The 14,104-nt window shown below is 34.4% G+C and overlaps 1 protein-coding gene across 5 annotated transcripts in view; it reads left to right on the top strand.

Annotated features, from left to right (window-relative positions):
* DCDC1 (doublecortin domain containing 1) overlaps positions 1-14,104 on the top strand; it is a 455,963-nt gene that overhangs the window by 112,128 nt on the left and 329,731 nt on the right. The window lies entirely within an intron of this gene.

Below are 14,104 nucleotides of genomic sequence, written 5' to 3'. Positions count from 1 at the left end.
TTAACCTTACCACATGGAGACACTATCAAAATGCTGGTGTGAACCCACTAAGTTGATTTCACAGCCCTTTGACGTATTGTATAAGGGCTGTACTTCATCCTGTACATCCTTAACATGGCTTTTATAATTAAAAAATATTTTCAATATTTTATTATTAAAATTTTCAAACATACAGAAATGTCAAAAGAATTTTACAGTGAACATACATGTACCTACCACCTAGAATCTAGAATTAACATTTTACTATGTTTGTTTCATCAAATGGTATCTGTTTATCCATCTCTCCATCCATCAGACCATTTTTGATGCATTTTCTAAGTCAGTATCACACATCACATACATTTTTTTCTCCTTCTTTCCTCCTCTTCTTCCTCCTCCTCCTTCCTCTTCTTTTACAAGCTGGCATATGGTATGATTGTTTTATATCTGGGAGGTGCTCTGTTGTATTAAGTATTTCAAATACTACTATGAGCCAAAGGTAGAATAGAAACACAAGCTGTGAGCAGAACTGAAGCCACAGGCCTGCTGGGCTCCTGGTTGGAAGTAATCTGTGGTACCTAACTGAAGGATACTGTGTGAAGGTAGGGACAGGGTTTTGCAATCCTTCTAACCCCAATCTTAGTGTAGCTCAGAAAAGCTGGCTGAAAAAATTTGCAGACCTACTGACAGGACTAATGGATTTATAGAGACCTCTAGGCCTACTGAGTGAAGGGGGAAACAGAGATATAGTTTGATTTCTTGGAACTGAGCCAGCCATCTACTGATTCTGAGTTGTATACTATTCACAATAGCATCAGATAGTAGGCACACAGCAAACAAGTTTTTAGGACTTTAGACGTACTCAAGGAGCTTTTTTTTTTTTTTTAATCTTTTTATTTATTTATGAGAGGCACACAGTGAGAGAGAGAGAGAGAGGCAGAGACATAGGCAGAGGGAGAAACAGGCTCCATGCACCGGGAGCCCGACTGGATCCCGGGTCTCCAGGATCGCGCCCTGGGCCAAAGGCAGGCGCCAAACCGCTGCGCCACCCAGGGATCCCTCAAGGAGCTTAAGAAAGGTTAGACTTTAGCAAGAAAAGAAGTGAACTCACAAGGCAACAAATTCAAGAAATAATGGTGATCATATAAATTGATAAAATATGTTGGTGAGTTTAATATTGACTTTTAAAAGTCTTTTGTTGTTGTTGTTGATTGTAAGATAACATCAGGCAGAGGGAGAAGCAGGCTCCCTGTGGGGAGCCCGATGTGAGATTCGATCCCTGGACCCGATTTCACTACCTGAGCGGAAGGCAGATGCTCAACCAGTGACCCACCCAGGTGTCCCTGTAAGATAACATCTATCAGAGACATTCCAATTTAAAGAGTTCAAATGTGAAAAAAAAAAAATGTGTGTTCTGGAATCAACAAAATGGTTTAGGTTACTTAGGAATAAACCCAACAAAAGATATATAAAGCTTTTTATGAAAAAAACAAAACAAAACAAACGAACCTATAAAGGCCACTTGGGTTGCTCAGTGCCTTCAGCTCAGGTCATGATCCCAGGGTCCTGGGATCTAGTCCTGTATTGGGCTCTCTATTTTTTATTCAAATAAATAAATAAAATCTTAAAAAAAAACTATAAAATATTTTCAAATATAAAATATGGAATAAGCAGAGATATATTAAGTTCTAAGTAAGAACTCTATATATCATAAGGATATAAATTCTCCCTTATATTAATCTATAAATTCAATGAGATTCCACTCAGAATCCAACAAGATTGTCCATGGAACTTGCTAAATTTGGGAAGGCCAAGAACAGACTATTGCTACCACAATCTTGAAGAACTGTCCTATCAGGAATGAGGAATTATTAGAAAGTCAAAATCATTACAGCAGTATTCATTACTGTGGCATTAATGCAGAGATTGGCAAATCAATGGGAGTGAATAAAAGGTACAGGAACAAGTCCATGTCATATTTGAAACATGAGAGTGATGGCCTTACAAATTATGAAGAAAGAATAATTTGATAAATATTACTAGACATCTCTGCTTATTTAGGTCATATTGTATGTCAAATACTTTGTCAACTAATGTTTTTCTGCAGTTATTTACATTTTCATATATATATTTTGTCTGTTAATATTGTGACTTACATTGATTTTTTTTAAAAAAAAAGCAAGTGCAGAGCGGGGTGGAGAGGGATGTAGGTGGGGTCGGGGTAAAGGGAGAGGGAGAGAAAATTTTAAGCAGTCTGTGTGCCCAATGTGGAGCCTGACCACAGGGCTCAGTCTCATGACCCTGAGATCATGACCTGAGCTGAAATCAAGAGTTGGATGCTTAACTGACTGATTCACTAAGGCGCTCCACTTTGATTCATTGTCAAATGTTAAACTAAATTCACTTTCCTGGGATAAACCCTACTTGATTGTGAACCTTCATATTATCCTCTTTATATACATTTTAAAAACTGATTTATTAAAATGCTATCAATAATTTTTGTGTCTGTGAGCATAGGGAGTATTGGCCATAGTTTCTTTGTCTTTTGTTGTCTTTGTTTGGTTTTGGTATTTGTAATACTGGTCTCATAAAATGAATTGGGAAGTATCTTTTCCTCTTCCATTTTCCGAGTTTGTTTACTACCTATATTATTTCTTAAGTGTTTGGTAAAATTCATCAATAGAGCCATTTTCTTTGTTGGGAAGGTGGTTACTTAAGAATTAAATTTCTTTATTAGAAATATGTCTATTTAGGTAATTAATTCTTTTTTAACTGAATTTAAAAAATCTTTTTTAACTGTTTAGTGTCTTTGAAGGAATTTATCTATTTAATCTAAATTACCAAATTTTTGACATAAAGATATTAAATATATTCTATTTGCCATCCATGTAAAATCTGTAGAATTTACTTTTTAATTTTTTGTATTGGGGATCCCTGGGTGGCGCAGCGGTTTGGCGCCTGCCTTTGTTTACTACCTATATTATTTCTTAAGTGTTTGGTAAAATTCATCAATAGAGCCATTTTCTTTGTTGGGAAGGTGGTTACTTAAGAATTAAATTTCTTTATTAGAAATATGTCTATTTAGGTAATTAATTCTTTTTTAACTGAATTTAAAAAATCTTTTTTAACTGTTTAGTGTCTTTGAAGGAATTTATCTATTTAATCTAAATTACCAAATTTTTGACATAAAGATATTAAATATATTCTATTTGCCATCCATGTAAAATCTGTAGAATTTACTTTTTAATTTTTTGTATTGGGGATCCCTGGGTGGCGCAGCGGTTTGGCGCCTGCCTTTGGCCCAGGGCACGATCCTGGAGACCCGGGATCGAATCCCATGTCGGGCTCCCGGTGCATGGAGCCTGCTTCTCCCTCTGCCTGTGTCTCTGCCTCTCTCTCTCTCTCTCTCTCTCTCTCTGTGTCTCTCATGAATGAATAAATAAAATCTTTAAAAAAAATTTTTTTTGTATTGATAATTTCTATTCTTTAATTTTTTCTTAACTGATCTAGCTAGAAGTATTAATTTTACTGATATTTTCCAAGAAGCATCTTAAAAAATATTTTATTTAAATTCAATTTGCCAACATAGAGTATAACACCCAGTGCTCATCTCATCATGTGGTCTCCTTAGTGCCTGTCACCCAGTTACCCATCCCCTATCTTTCTCCCCTTCTGCAACCCTTTGTTTGTTTCCCAGAGTTAGGAGTCTCTCATGGTTTGTCTTTCTATCTATTTTTTCCCCACTCAGAGAAGCAACTTTTGATTTAACTGATTTTCTATTTTTTTTTGCTATGCTATTTCATTGATTTTTTTCTTTATTGATTTCTTTTTTCTCCTAACATAAAGCCTGATTCTTTTTTTTTCTAGTTAGAAAAAAGTTAGGTTAGAAGCTTAGATCATTGTTTTTAGACCTTTTATCTTTTCTAATATAAACATTTTATGCCATAAATTTTCCTCAAAGTTGCTACCAAATTTCAATGTGTTATATTTTCATTTCTACAGTTCAAAAGATTTAGGATGTTTCTTTCTTTCTTTTTTTTTAAAGATTATTTATTTATGAGAGACACAGATAGAGAGACAGGCAGAGACACAGGCAGAGCAAAAAGCAGGCTTCCCATAGGGAGCCCTATGTAGGACTCAATCTTGGATCCTGTGGGCAAAGGCAGATGCTCAACCGCTGAGCCACCCAGGTGTTCCAATTTAGGATGTTTCTTTGTGATTTCCTTACTGTTATTTAGAGGTGTGTTAAAACATTTCCAATTATTTGGGGATTTCCACATATCTTTCTGTTACTGATTTCTGATTTATTTTCATTGTGGTCAGAGAGCATATCTTGTATAATTTTATTTTTTTGAAAAATTTTGAGATTTGTTTTATAGCTCAGAATATTGTCTAAATAAATGTTCTGCTCTGTTGGAGTATTCCATAAATGTCAGTTTGCTCAAGCTGCTTGGTAGTATTGTTCAAGTGTATTACCTTTGCTGCAATTTTGAATTTGCATATTTCTCCTTTTAAGTTCTTTCAGTGTTTTCTCCTATTCTTTGAAGCTCTATTAGTAAATCCATTAACACTTAGAATTGTTGGGGTGCCTGACTGGCTCAATCAGTAGAGCACACGACTCTTGATCTTGGGGTTCAAGCCCCAGTTTGAGTGTAGAGATTACTTAAAAATAAATTCTTAAAAAAACATTGAGAATTGTTATATTTTCTTTTTTAAATGTTACTTTATTTTTTTAAATTTTATTTTAGTTCAATTAATTAATATATAGGGTATTATTAGTTTCAGAGGTAGTTCAGTGATTCATCAGTTGCATATAACACACAGTGCTCATTACATCACATGCCCTCCTAGTGCTCATCACCCAATTACGTTGTCCCCCTCTACCCTCCAGCAATCCTCAGTTTGTTTCTTATAGTTAAAGAGTCTCTTATAGTTTGTCTCCCTCTAATTTCGTCTATTTTACTTTCCCCTATGATCCTCTGTTTTGTTTCTTAAATTCCACATATGAGTGAAATCATAATTGTCTTTCTCTGATTGAGTTATTTCACTTAGCATAATACTCTCTAGTTCCATCCATGTTGTTGCAAATGGTAATATTTCTTTTTTTTTTTGGTGGCTGAGTAACATTCCATTATATATATATATAATATATATAATATATATATACCACATCTTTATCCATTCACCTATTGATGGACATCTGGACTCTTTCCATAGTTTGAATATTGTGGACATTGCTGCTATTTGCTAATAGAATTGTTATATTTTCTTGATGAATTGACTTTTAAAAATCATTATTAATTTTCTCTTTATTATTGCTAATAGTCTTTGTTCAGAAGTCTACTTTGTTTTATATTAATATAACTACTGAAATTTTTCACTGTGTTATGGTAAGATTGTTTTTGATCCTTTTACTTATAACCTATTGTGTCTTTCAAATGTGTTTCTTGTAAAAAGAATATATTTGTGTCTTGCTTTTCCCTCCAATCCGACAATTTCTTACTGTTAATTGGCATGCTTAGACCATTTACATTTAATATAATTATTGATTATGATTGGGTTTAGTTATACTATCTTGTCATTTGTGTTCTATTTATTCTTATTTTTTTATTATTTCCCTCTGTATTTTTTACTGACCTCTTTTGAAATAAATATGTGTTCTTTTAATGATTTTGTTTTATCTTTACAATGGGTTTGTTAGCTATATATCTTTTTTTGTTTTGTGTGTATGAAGATATGTTGCTCTAGGACGTAGAGTACATGTATTTAGCTTTTCCTAGTCTATTTTTGAGTAATATTTATTACCTTATTGTAATCTAAGAAACTTATACCAATATATTTCCATTTATCTCTCCTGCTCTTTGTGCTGTTACCATATAGTTTACTCATACATAGTTAAACACACAAAATGTTTTTAATTTTTATTGAAACAGTTACCTTTTAAGGAGATTTTAAAAAGAAAAAGTGTCTTTTATCACTCACATACTTATGGGTTTTTACCTTCTATTCCTTAACAAATCCAAGTTTCCACTTGGATTGTTTTCCCTTTTACCTGAAGAACTTCCTTAAACATCTCTTTGGTTAAAACATTTCTTTTTTTGTTTGTCTGAGAAAAATCTTGATTTCACCTTCATTGCTGAAAAATATTTTCACTGAATATGAAATTCTAGATCAATAGATTTTTTTCCCACAAATCTTTTTTTTCTTTTTAAGTTCTATTTATTTATTCATGAGAGACACAGAGACAGAGAGGTGAGACAGAGGCAGAGGGAGAAGCAGGCTCCATGCAGGGAGCCTGACATGGGACTGGATCCCGGGACTCCAGGATCATGCCCTGAGCCCAAGGCAGATGCTTTAACCTCTGAGCCACCCAGGCATTCCTTTCTACAAACTTTAAAGTGCCGTTCTATTGTCTTCTGGTTATATGAGTTTCTGATATGACATTGGATATCATACTTATCCGAGTTTCTCTTGATGTATAATGAGTTTTTTGCCTGCTGCTTTTAAGAATTTTTTTTTAAGATTTTATTTATTTATTCTTGACAGACACAGAGAGACAGAGAGGCAGAGACACAGGCAGAGGGAGAAGCAGGCTCCATGCAGGGAGCCGGACGTGGGGACTTGATCCTTGGTTTCCAGGATCAGGCCCTGGGCTGAAGGCGGCGCTAAACCACTGAGCTCCCAGGCTGCCCTATTTATCAGTTTTTTGTGTGTAATTTGATAATGATATATCTTTTGTGTTTTGTTGAGGTGGGAGAGGATTTCTCTGCTTGAGATTTGTTGAGCTTCTTGGATATCTCAGGTTCTAATATTTATCAAATCTTTGGCCTTTATTTCTTAAAATACCTTTTCTGTTCCTAATTCTTTCTCCTTTTTCTGAATTCTAGTTACACATTTTACCTGAAAGTCTAGGTGCCCCCCCCCCCAGTCTTTTTTTCTTCTTCTTTATTTTGAACTGTTTATTTGATAATCATTTGACTGAGCTAGGGAACAAATCACCTCTAACTCCACAAGAAGAAAGATGCAGCTACATAGTTTGCCTGGAATTAAAATACTCAGTTTCAGAGTTTTAAATATAAGAGAAAATTATATTCTAAATATAAATGCCATCTTTCCATTTCTGTTCCTCTGATTTTGTATGTCTTCTATCAAGACTCTCTTATCAGTTCAAGTCTTTTCTTACTCATTCCTTAATACCAGAGTCTTTTTTAAGTCAAGCAAATCTCACCACTGTCCAGTGATCACACCATACTCCTTCCCAGCTTTGTGTTTCCCATTTTCCTATATGTAAGGGAAGTGTCTTTATTTTTTTTTATTTTTTAAATTTAATGTATTTATTTGGAAGTGTCTTTCTTATTTCTTCTCATTTTAAAGCAAGGAAATATTAAAAACATTAAAAAATGGATATGAATATTTGTGTAACCCAAATACAACTCTGTGAGATCCTTTCTTCATATTTTTACTTTCATGAAATAAAGCGTAAATTCAGCATTTCCCCTCCTTTTGCCTCCTTTTCAGAGGTAATAATTATTCTGAATTTGTAGGCATTTTTTTAACGCAATGCTAAGGGGCTAATTATACTTATGCCATATTATATATGATGGTTAATTTTCTGTGTCAATCTAACTGGGCTAAGGGATTCTCAGATGGGGGTAAAACGTTATTTCTGGTTGTTTCTGAGGGTGTTTCTAGAGGAGAACAGCTTTGAATGGGTAGACTGAATAAACAAGATTGCCCTCACCAGTGTAGGTGGGCATCATTTAATCCATTGAAGGCTTGAATAGAACAAAAAGAAGAAGGGCAAATTTACTCTCTTGCTTGGGTTAGGACATTCATCTTTTCTTTCCCTGGAACATCATTGCTCCTGGGTCTCTGACCTTATGACTCAGATTGGGACTTACACCATTGGCTTCTCTAGTTCTCAGGCCTTCTGGTTTGGACCAGAACCACCACAGGCTTCCCTGGGCCTCCAGCTTATATAGATGGCAGATGATAGGACTTCTCAGCCTTCATAATGATGTGAATCAATCCTCCTGATAAATCTCTTGCTATCTACCTATATATATCCTCTTGGTTCCGTTTCTCTGGTGAACCCTGACTAAAATACTGTACTTAATAACTATTCTCCTATTGTAATACAATCACGTTTTTTTTTTCTTTTCCTGCAATAAAATACTTTGTAATTATTTACTTAGGATAATACCCAGAATGAACATTTTTGTCTAAGTTTATAAGTGTATAAAGTTCTTGATAATTTTTCAGAAGGCTTGTATCAATGTAACTATTTGGGATCTGGAGTTAATATTTTAATATTTGATAGTTTCATATTTATATATTTCATTATTTTTATTAGCACTTACTGTATTGCTGTTGAGATGAAACATTTCCATATACCTCTTAATTGAATGTCTTTTTATTTAAATGGTCCTTTGTACATTCAAAATAGATTTTAAACATTAGTTTAAAAATCATATTTGTATTAGGAGTGCTTGGCTGGTTCAGTCTGTAGAGCATGGGACTCTTAATCTTTTTTTTTTTTTTTTAAGATTTTATTTGTTTATTCATTAGAGACACACAGAGAGAGGTAGAGACATAGGCAGAGGGGGAAGCAGGCTTCATGCAGGGAGCCCAATGTGGGACTCGATCCCGGGTCTCTAGGGTCACGCTCTGGGCTGAAGAGGGCACTAAACCACTGAGCCACCCAGGCTGCCCAAGGGACTTTTGATCTTGGGGTTGTGAGTTCAAGCCCTACATTGGGTGTAAACCTTACTTTAAAAAAAATCATACTTGGCAGCCCAGGGATTCCCAATTGTATTTCTAAAAATTTAAATTCAACATACAGAGCTAAAAATGTTGTTATTGGGGATATTCAAACAAATACAATTAAGGTAAATTCCAAATGGTTTTGAACAAGGCAAATTGTTTTAACATTATTGTTTAATTAACCTAACAAGACTGAAGACTGTGAACTACAGTCACAGTACTAGAGACTTGTAATTTCTTGTAACAAATTGTGATATTTGTTTTTCAAATCTAATGCAACATATTATAATTACATTTTGTATTTTGTATTAAAATTCTATAGAAGACAAATATAATATTTTAGAGATTCTATACAAGTATGATTTTTTATTTTTTATTTTTATTTTTTAAAATTATTTATTTATTTATGATAGTCACACACACAGAGAGAGAGAGAGGCAGAGACATAGGCAGAGGGAGAAGCAGGCTCCATGCACCGGGAGCCCCATGTGGGATTCGATCCTGGGTCTCCAGGATCGCGCCCTGGGCCAAAGGCAGGGGCTAAACCGCTGCGCCACCCAGGGATCCCCAAGTATGATTTTTTAATAAAATTTGGCAGAAAACTTAGTGTTACCCGTCAAAAATAGTTTCAACAGGAACATACTATGAGGATAAAAATTTTCATTAGGAGTTAATATCTAGATAAATGTTGCCCATTATAAGTTTCAGAGAATCTTCCAAATGCTTCAGCAATATATATATAAGAATTTTATTGAGTGTCTTATCTGTGGTATGAATTTTGTATGAACATGGCATTTATGTCAAGGAAATTAAATTATTTTAAATTGTGATTTTGACGTAGGCTTAGAGTGTAGGAATATTGGTATCAAGTTTTCCCTCCTGTTCAAAGTTCATGGCATATCTTGAGAACATATATTTTCCATTCTCTGGACAAATCAATGTATTACACTGTTTAAGAACATGGGCTAAGGTCACATTACCTAGATTCAAGTCTAAGCTATACTGGTTAACCAGTTCTGTGGTCTTTGGCAAGTTAGTTAACCCCTGTTTTTCAGTTTTGTCATCTTTAGAAAGGGAATAATAATAGGGTCTTTGTGAGATAATACTTGTAAACACTTAAAAAATGAGCTAATACCTAAAAATAACAATTATTTATGTGTTTAGAACAGTGACTGGCACATAGAAACACTATTAGCTGCTATTATTGTTTTTTTAATTTGATTTTTAGAATTTTAATTATAGTAGCTTCTATTATTGTTATTACTAATCATCTCTTTTTTCTCACAGTCAGTTGCCACCTTTGTAAAGCAATGTCTTGTTCTTACTTGTCACTCAATATATATTTATTGATAAACCAGTGAAAGAGTAGAAGCTCTTGTTTAAATTTTCTCTTAGAATAAGTTGGATTCTTTGGCTAGCTAGTAATCTTTCTTTCAATTACCCATGTGGATGCTATAAATATACCTTCAACAACGTCTTGAGGTAAGCAGTTTCCAAGCCTGACAGCATCAAACTCACATAGGCCCCACCTCTGCTCAATTCATATTCAGCCAATCTGAGGCAGAACCAGGGGTCTAGGTTATTAAACATGCTCTACAGATGATTCTGATACTCAGCCAGTTTGAAATATCATAAGGGTCTTTTCTACTTTCTTGAAAATCATTTTGAGGTCGGTTAAAAAAAATCTTGTTTACATGTTTATCCCCTCTAGCTTTTTTTTAACTGGTTATGCATTCTTTTGCAGATTTAATTTCACATACAATTTTTTAAATCTAAATTTATTCCAAAATGTTTATTCTAAATTTTTTAATGTAAAGTGTTGTTTTTTTTTTACCCTAAAAATCATGTTTCTAATGTAGGTTCTGTGTGTGTGTGTGCAAGTGTGCGCTCAAGCCTGTGTGGATTTCTTTAGCACCATCTGAGGTGTGGGAACTGGCCAGCCTCAGAGAACTGTTGCTCCAGGTTAAAGCTTGTTTAGACTTGTCTACTATGATCACCCCCTCCCTGCTTCTTCAAGCTGTGCATGAGAATCAGCCCCATTATTTTAAAATGGTTCCTCAAAAGTTCAGAAAATTCTACTGTACAATTTCAGCAAAATTATCTATCCATCAAATTTTATGGAAAATCAGGGTCTTGCCACAGAATTGGAATATTTCCCAGTTCTGGTGCATAAGCAATATACCAATTGATTAGAGTGGGGGAGGGAGGATGAAGGTGGAAAGGTTTATGTTGAAAGTCAGTATATAGGTTTGAAGTACTTCTATCAATTACATTAGTGTTATTCAAAGTTAGACAGAAGTTTTAATCCTTTCTAACCTATCACCTGTTTGACATTTAGTTGTTACATTTTACTATGACCCTTTTTTTCCCCTAAAAGTATATTTGTTCCGATATGATAAAAGAATTCAGTTCTAGAAACCCTCTGCAAATGTCATTGGATACCGAACAGTAAATATAGCCCAAATAACCTGATGTCAGGAAACATAAAAATCAAATCAGCATTTTAATAACAATAGCTTTTAAAACAGTGATTTCTGTTTAAGGAAAATAGTCTTTTGCTACATATAGGTAGTGACTGGAAATTAGAAACAGAAAATAGGAAATAAAAGGGAAGTCATTGCTTTAATCTTTTACCTTTAAACACGTATTCGTTGAATATCAAGAGAAAAGCTTTTGGGGAAAAAAATAACAATGAAGATGATGATTATAGTATCTTACATGCAATACTGTAAACCAATTGCATTACTTTCCTTGTATTTTGGCTTTTGTGAGAACATTACACATTAGAAATGCTATCTCATTTCTCTTTCCATGTCCTTATTAATTAAAAATAATTTTTCTATAAATATACCTGTATATTTTCTGCTTTGAAGATCTTTATATTATGGCTTATTTTAAAAAGTAAAATAGCAAAAGACAAAAAGGCAGTATGAAAGCTTTTTCTAGTAAATGGGAACCTACTTTAGAGAGGAGATATGTCTGCATCTTGTATTGCTGTATTTCTTTGAAATATATAACATAGATTTTTAAATAATAGCCAATTGATAAATATAGGTTGAACACACAATCTTTGGTGAAGATATGGACAGGAATATAAAGTATACATTATAAAAATAACTATTTTTAGGTGAATTCCATTTATGCATTTTTCTAATGGTTGTTTTCTATAAAAATGAAATGCTATTGCTTTAGTGATTTTTATTTTTTAAAGTTAGAAAGACACATGTATTGTACATATGTTATCAAATGTTGGATCATTTTTAACAGTATATGTTTTAGGACTTATTTTTAAAGTATCTTATCTTCCAGAAATTAATTCTTTAACAGAGTAGTTTCAGTGTACAATCACTGGAATGACACATATAGAGGTGCATTATTTTTCTCTGTAAGATATACTTGCTAGTGGCAGTGTCTGGATCTTTTCTTAGAGTTACTTCTGGTTCTCTATTATATGTCTAATTTGCATATGGATTATTTATATGGACTACTTTGTGTACATATATACTCAACCCATTTGTGATTTTTATTTACTGTTTTCAAAATTTACTTGATTTGCTTATAGCCCTTCAGGTCAGAAAATCATTGTTTCATTAAAATCATTTTGAAATTCATATATTTCAGCTTGTATTTATAGAGAGATCTATTCTCTTTTTTTAAAAAAAGATTTACTTATTTTTTTGAGAGAGAGGAAGAGTGGGGAGTAGTTGGAGGGAGAGGGAGACAAGTAGACTTTGTGCTGAGTGGTGAGCCCAAAGCAAAGCTCAATCCCAGGCCCTTGAGATCATGATAAGCCAAAAATTAAGAGTTGGATGCTCAACCAACTGAGCCACCCAGGTGCTCCATAGACCTACCTATTTTCAGATGTGCAAATCAGCACAGACCCCAAATAAAGACATTTTATCTACTTTCTTGCCATGATTTCTTTATCTTTGTAGAAATGAGAGTTGCTTGTTTTAGACACTTGAGTGAAATGTTAACATTTGAGTGTACTTCCCTATCTGTTTTTCTATCCTCACCCTTTCCTATTGCAGGCTGAGTGTGGTGGAAGGGGAAGGGTTTGTCCCAGTAGGGAAGATTCTTTCTTATTGTCCTTTTCACCCCATTTATAATGTTTCTGAGAGAACTGATTTTGAGTCTAATGCTAATTATTAAAGATATTTAGTGAAACAAAACCCACTTGAAACAAAAATCCACCAAAGATTGAGATTGAGTGGAATTATGTTACTGCTGGGAATGCAACAATCTGATTTATACTTTGGAAAGATCAGTCTGGCCATTCTGAGAGTAGAAGCAGGAAACCCAATCATCACAGAATCTAGGCTTATACATGAGATTTAAGGGAGGGAAAATGGGATAGGTCTTCCTTTTCTTTTCCTTTTTTTTTTTTTTTAAGATTTTATTTATTCATGAGGGACACACAGAGAAAGGCAGAGACACAGGGAGAGAGAAGCAGGCTCCCCGTGGGGAACCCAATGCAGGACTCGATCCCAGAACCCTAGGTTCATGCCCTGAGCCAAAGGCAGACACTCATCACTGAGCCACCCAGGCATCTCAGGATAGGTCTTTCAAAACTAAAGGCCACATACCATCTCTATTCACTTGGGACAGCCAAGTCTTTGAGTGGCCAGCACTCGAGGCACTCTCTGGGCATATCTATGAGATGAGTGCTGAATGGCTGGAGGTATTTCTGTTGCAAGAAACATGAAGCAACTGTCTTGGGATTATGGCATACAGTTGCCTTAGCTGATTTGGTATCAACAACTTGGTATAATGACATCCACTTGTCATTTCAGCACAAGTGACATCTGCAGTGGGCTAGGTGCCCGGGCTAGAGTTCTTAAGTAGTTTGGACTCTGAGGAGTAGATCTGCCCCTTTTGCCAACAGATACTGTCCACAACTGCAGCTGAGTAATTCAAAGTTTTCAAGAGTACAAAGTAATATCACATAACACATTATGGATTCTATGACCCAAGTTCAAGTGTTATAGGCTTTTATAGCATAGATTCACCTCAAGATTTTTTTATGTCACAAATTAATAATTGATTTTAAACTTTCATGAACATTCAGAAGAATTAGGAAATTTATGTGTTTAATCCTCTATCAATCATCCATCTATCCATTTTTAAAATTTTCTATGGCCCCTGCCATAAGGGGAAAATAATATTCATATTATTTCACATTATTTATATTAATAGTTCTAACCCCTTTCTCCCCAGATTAGGAGGAATTCTGGTGTTTCCCTGGAATTCTTCTCTTTTGAAGTTTCTTGGTGTCCTTTCCTATTAACGCATCTCAGTGGGGACCATCTCATTACATTAGTGAAGCTATACTAACAGTGCTAATACCTCTAAAGGGAAGGGG

The sequence above is a fragment of the Vulpes vulpes genome, chromosome 5 (genome assembly GCF_048418805.1).
Source record: "Vulpes vulpes isolate BD-2025 chromosome 5, VulVul3, whole genome shotgun sequence".
NCBI classification, from domain to species: domain Eukaryota; kingdom Metazoa; phylum Chordata; class Mammalia; order Carnivora; family Canidae; genus Vulpes; species Vulpes vulpes.
This window is presented reverse-complemented; position numbering and strand designations above follow the sequence as displayed.